Raw genomic sequence first — 6,085 nt, forward strand, 5'->3', positions numbered from 1 at the left:
TAAATGTTTACCTGATCATGTTTCCTGATGGGTGGTGGTGGTGTTGTCCCGTCCCCACACACTTGAATTGGATTGATCTGGTAATAAGGCAGCTTCCGTCCCTCTGCTTGGTCTTGTTGTGGTGTTGAAGTTAAGAACCAGGATAGATTATGGATCTTACCTAACGGTCTCGCTCGACTATTCCTGCATTACTATTAAAACTGACAGCATTGGCATGTAAACCACATGACAAAGGACTTACCTCCTATACATATTGATCACATAGGTTAACTGCACTTTATCAACCTTACTAGAGAAGTATACATTTCACACATTTTGTGGGATTGATTGAACCATGTCTCAGTAATGGTTAGTTTATGAGGTTGATTCACATGCTGCTAGTTCAGAGGCAGCTGTTGCAAGGTGTTTAAATGTCAGTTATTAGTCAGTCCAATATTGGTACTGTATCTCCCCTACCCGATAACTGTTCATGTTTCTGGAACCATAGGAAATGTTTGGGGGGGGGGGGGGGGGGGGTCTGTCTGCAATAAAGCCCATTTGTGGGGGAAAACCTCATTCTGATTGGCTGGGCCTGGCTCCCTAGTGGGTGGGCCTATGCACTGCGCCCCAGTCATGTGAAATCCATAAATTAGGGCCTATTGAATTTATTTCAATTTACTGATTTCCTTCTATGAACTGTAACTCAGTAAAATATTTGAAATTGTTGCATGTTGGGTTTATGTTTTTGTTCAGTATAACTTACAAATTCAAGGGACTTACATGTCATGGCTAGCTGGGTTTAGAGTCCAAAGCTGGCGTGGAGCAGGAGCCATATTGTTTGAGCTTTTCAGCCCCTTCATGTTTCAAAGAGCCATTTCAACCAATGTCCTCTCCTCTTTGATTCCAGCTTCATTATGTCACAATCAGTATAGATTAATTACTCCATTGATCCAAATGACACCCATCTGTCCTGTCACCCAAACTCCTATCATGCTTGATCAAACCAGAATTATTTCTTGACTTGTGCAGGTCTGTGTAAATAAGATATTTCACTGTACTTTTGTATAACACTGGAAACAAAAGGAACATGTTTTTTTGTTTGTTTTGTTTTTGGTTCACCCCTTCCAAAACCGCTCATTGTTCTGTCGGTAGGACTGGTTTGAAGTGTTTGCTTAGCTAGATAATTAATCATTTGATTATTTAAATGAGTGTAAGCAATCCTGCCCAGAGCATTTAACATGTACAGGTCAGTTTTTGCGAGGCTCATCAAAGGTTTGGTTCTTGGTTGTACAGATCTATTAAAAAATAAAGTTGTAAAAAATGCTACTCTTCGGTTCTGAAAATGTGTGGTTGTCTCTACATTACGCCCTCTAGGTGGAGGTGAACGTCTATTGTACATGTTCATTATGTCCAAGCAGTGTCGATTCAATACTCTCACATGCACAGGATCACATATAGCACTTTATGAAACTGCTGTAAAAAGGGCTTTATAAAATTTGATTGAAATTTCATAGCAAACCGTTAAAGGGCAACTCCACCACTTTTCAACCTCATTTCATTGTCTCCAGCACAATACCATTGTTTACATATGTGAAAACGTTGCATTTGTACATTTTATAGAAAAAAATATGAAGTTCAAAGGTTCTATCGGATGACAAAAGTTTAACATTTTAAAAACAGTGATTTTTAAACACAATGAGATTCGTGATGACATGGGGAGCAAGAAAAAACTCTCCCTCTGGCTAGAAACTTGTTGCATGTTTTGAAAATCACTTTTTTAAAAAACTTTTCATCCTACCCTGTGATGTCACAGCAAATCATTTTTTTAATGACCTTATCTTTTTAACAACAGATCATAGAAACACGCCATTTCACATACTGTATGTAGACACTGGTATGGTGCTGGAGATAATGAATATGAGGTTGAAAAGTGGCGGAATTGACCTTTTAATGATAATACCATGTTGTATTTGAATGTTTTTTGCGGTTTGCAAAAACGCTCTATTTACATTTATTCCTTTTGGTTATTTCTCACATGCTTCGTAAACAACAGGTGTAGACTAACAGTGAAATGCTTACTTACGGGCCATTCCCAACAATGCAGAGAGAAAATAAGATAAATAAATACACAATGAGTTACGATAACTTGGCTATATACAAGGGGTACCAGTACCAAGTCGATGTGCAGGGGTATGAAGTAATTGAGGTAGATGTGTGTGTATATATAGGTAGGGATAAAGTGACTAGGCAACAGGATAGATAAACAGTAGCAGCAGCGTATGTGATGAGTCAAAAGAGTTAGTGTAAAAAGGGTCAATGCAGATAGTCCGGGTAGCTATTGGTTAACTATTTAACTAACTATTTTGCAGTCTTATGGCTTGGGGGTAGAAGCTGTTCAGAGTCCTGTTGGTTCCAGACTTGGTGCATAGGTACCAAGTGTCTGGGATGATTGTGTTGATGTGAGCTATGACCAGCCTTTTCAAGTATTTAATGGCTACAGATGTGAGTGCCACGAGGCGATAGTCAATTAGACAGGTTACTTTGGCACTCTTGGGCACGGGGACTATGGTGGTCTGTTTGATACATGTAGGTATTACAGACTGGGTCAGGGAGAGGTTGAAAATGTCAATGAGGACCCTTGCTAGCTGGTCAGCGCATGCTCTGAGTACGCGTCCTGGTAATCCGTCTGGCCCCGCGGCCTTGTGAATGCTAACCTGTTTATAGGTCTTACACACATCGGCTACGGAGAACGAGATCACACAGTCGTCCAGAACAGCTGGTGCTCTCATGCGTGGTTCAGTGTTGCTTGCCTTGAAGCGAGCATAGAAGGAATTTAGCTCATCTGATAGGCTCGCATCACTCCAGATTTTGTATTTATTTGCCTCTATGATTTTATATTAAGACTCATGATTGCACATAAAGGAAGATAGTTCCTACATGATAGTGCTTGCATTGTTATCCAACTGATCTTGTGTTCTTTCTGTCATCCTGTGAACCCCGTTCATTGCTGCTCGCAGCTATATTTGTAAGTGATATTTCACATGAATTATTTACATACAGTAAGGTCTTTAATTTAGGATAAACAGGATATATCTGACATGATTGTCCATGGGTAGGCTATTTTGGACAAAAAAATGTTTTTATTGCTCACAATAGATCACATTCCAAAATTCAAGGTTTTGAATGAATTATTGTTAAGAGTTAGTTTTAATGAGCTGATAGAAAAACTATAATATTCCATCACTACCTCAGTGTGAGAAACCCACTAATAATAATCATTAATTTGAGGTTATTTCCATATCCATACAGAGTATACTCACATCGATTTAACACTAGCCTTTCACAGGCAATAGATCATGCCTTTTGAAGATGTGCAGTGCTATGCTGTTTAATGGAGCTGCCAGCCAGGTAGTATCTATCTCACAGAGGGCAGTACACTCTGAACAAGCTCCTTTCTGCCTCTCTCTATGAGGTAGCAATGTGAAAGCAAGGGGCCTCTCTGGGTAAAGATTCATGAATTACAAAAAGTGTTCTTCCCTTTGACTCTGGCTGCTAGTGAACTGTTCTTTTTTTACAGAGGAGCAGTGAGATGGTGCACTGCTGACTGGTTAAGTACAGTACACCAACCAGGCAGAATAAGTGATTCTCCCTCTGCACAGGGCCAGAGTTGTGCAGAATTAAAGAGCAGCTGGGTGACTGACACATAAAATAATTCAACTCTGGTTACAAGCAGAATGAGGAGAGAAGAGGGAGTTTGACAGAATGGGTCAGTAGACATCACTAGTTGTTGGTGGTGGCTCTTTCTTGGAATTCTGTAATAATGTTGTTGTCAAGGTGTTGTAGTGACTAATACATTTATTTTGGGCCCAGTATCTGTCATCCTATCACCTCATATGTGATATCTGTCTCAGACAAAGGCCTGGAGCGAAACCTGGTAGATTAGGGTGTAGAAACACAAATACCTTCTTTATTCTGCTTCTGGCGTTGCGAGTGCTGTCAATTGATAACAGCATCTTGATAGCAGGATCTTCCATTGACAACAGAGGCCTCGGGTGAGACACGTAAAATGGCCACAAGATGGTGTCAGAAGATCACCCGTAGATAATGTTCTCCTGACAGCCCAGATATTGCTATGCAAAGAACTGTTGCTGTCTAGGAACATGATGAGCTTCCAGATCCATTGAAGTCCCAGTTTGGTATTTTGGATCCACACAGACCGCACATATACTGTGTGGTCGATGTAACAGCATATATATTCAACAACAAAAAATATTTCAGAGCACACCGGCTGGATGCAATTTAATATTAAAAGCTAATTCATGTTGACCATAAAACAAAGCCAAAGTTTTGCCTACTGTACCTCTTAAACCCATTTGTTATTTAACCTTAACTCCTGAATTAATGCCACTTAGGCATCTTTACCATGGGTTAAGGCCAAGGTGCTTTGTGCCAGGCTACGCAGGGTGGCAGTTCTCATTGAGATGCAGCTGCAGTCTGTCCGTAAGTTGGACCGGTCACTGTGAAAGGTCTACTGGGACTGACAAGTCACCCATGAAGACAGCTTAGCAACAGAGTAGCAAAGCCTAGAGGAGATGTCAGTCAACAGGATGGAACAAGTGGCACTTTGTCCATCTAGATTCTATAGTAGGCTGACACAGAAAAAATAATTGATACACAATAACTGAGTGAATGTATATTAAGATAATAACAAACATCAGGTAACCATAATGAGCATATGTATTTTGCGTGTTTTTGTAGTTCAAGTATGAGTGGGTGCTCAGCACCATTTGATCTACTAATGTGTCTTGGAGAGAGTTACAAAGTAGTGTGGATAGCCTACCTGCTCCTGCAGGAGTCTCTCTCTCTACCAGCTGGTGAGAGAAGCTGTGTCTTTGATGCTCAGACCCACAGCTTTTTGATGAAAGTTCATTAGAATGAAAGCTCACAGCTTTTGTTTTAATGCTTCCTTGATGTGCCTGGTAAAAAAAAAAAACAGGATGCATTTTTATTGAACTGAATGTGCCAGTGTGTGTTTGTCATTGCACTAAAGCCATTGGCAGCAATAGGCATCCGACAACGCTGACACATCACACTGTAACCAAAACATAATGCGACCAGTCGACAAAGGCACGTAATGTGATACTGCTCTGTGCATGGAGAGCTTTTTAATTAAATGTGTTTTAATTAGTAACAAATAAAAACAGATAGGGGTTTTGTCCACTTGTGGACATCTTTCAACATCTAATGAGGACGCATAAAAACAAAACAGGATTTTTGCCATGCAATCAGCTCACGTGAAATGATCAGTCTCGCATTTAAACAGGATGGAAGGAAAAGACACATGGGGAATTCTGTTCTAACATGTCTTGTTTGTCTTGGTGTTAATTGAGCAGAAAAAGCATAAACCGCTGCAGCACACTAATCTGGTATATTTCAGCCATGTCAGTTTGGCCAGTAATATGCCTGTGGTGAAAATGCCATCTCTAAAAGTGTTTTATTTCTTTGGTTAGCAGGCTTCTCAATCTCATTGGAATATCTGTCTGTCACACTAGCATGACAATCCCAAACCATTGCATTTATCAGGAGTTGACTTCTGAAGGGTATGATATACTATAGATCTGGGGCAGGACAACAGAGTGACAGACAATAGCATGCTATGCTGCTCCATCTCCCACATAGAAGGAACTCCCTGGTCATCTCAAACGTTGTATTGCTTACCTAGTATCATGTAGCCTTGTTAGGACTAGGCAACATGTTACTCATTACCTGTAACTACTAAATTACTAATTAGCAAGTAATGATCATATGTTGAACCAGTCAAATATTATTATTTGTCACTTATCAGCAGGTACTATATAATATTTATTAGTAACGTTGTGGTTACCACACAGTAATCAGAATAGCGACTTTGTTTATTTTCCTTTCCAGCTCATTGTCTTTAGAGAAGTGTTTGGTGCTAATATCGCACTGTATACATGGTGATTTAAATGATAGCAGTTGAATATGTAGTCTACAGTCGGTTTGAACAGATTCAGAGGCCACTGCAAAATGTGTAGGGAAATTAAGTGACTCATCCAAGGCCCCAGTTGGTTAATGAAGTCACAGT

The sequence above is a fragment of the Coregonus lavaretus genome (assembly GCF_964263955.1).
Source record: "Coregonus lavaretus genome assembly, chromosome: 30".
In the NCBI taxonomy this organism is placed as follows: domain Eukaryota; kingdom Metazoa; phylum Chordata; class Actinopteri; order Salmoniformes; family Salmonidae; genus Coregonus; species Coregonus lavaretus.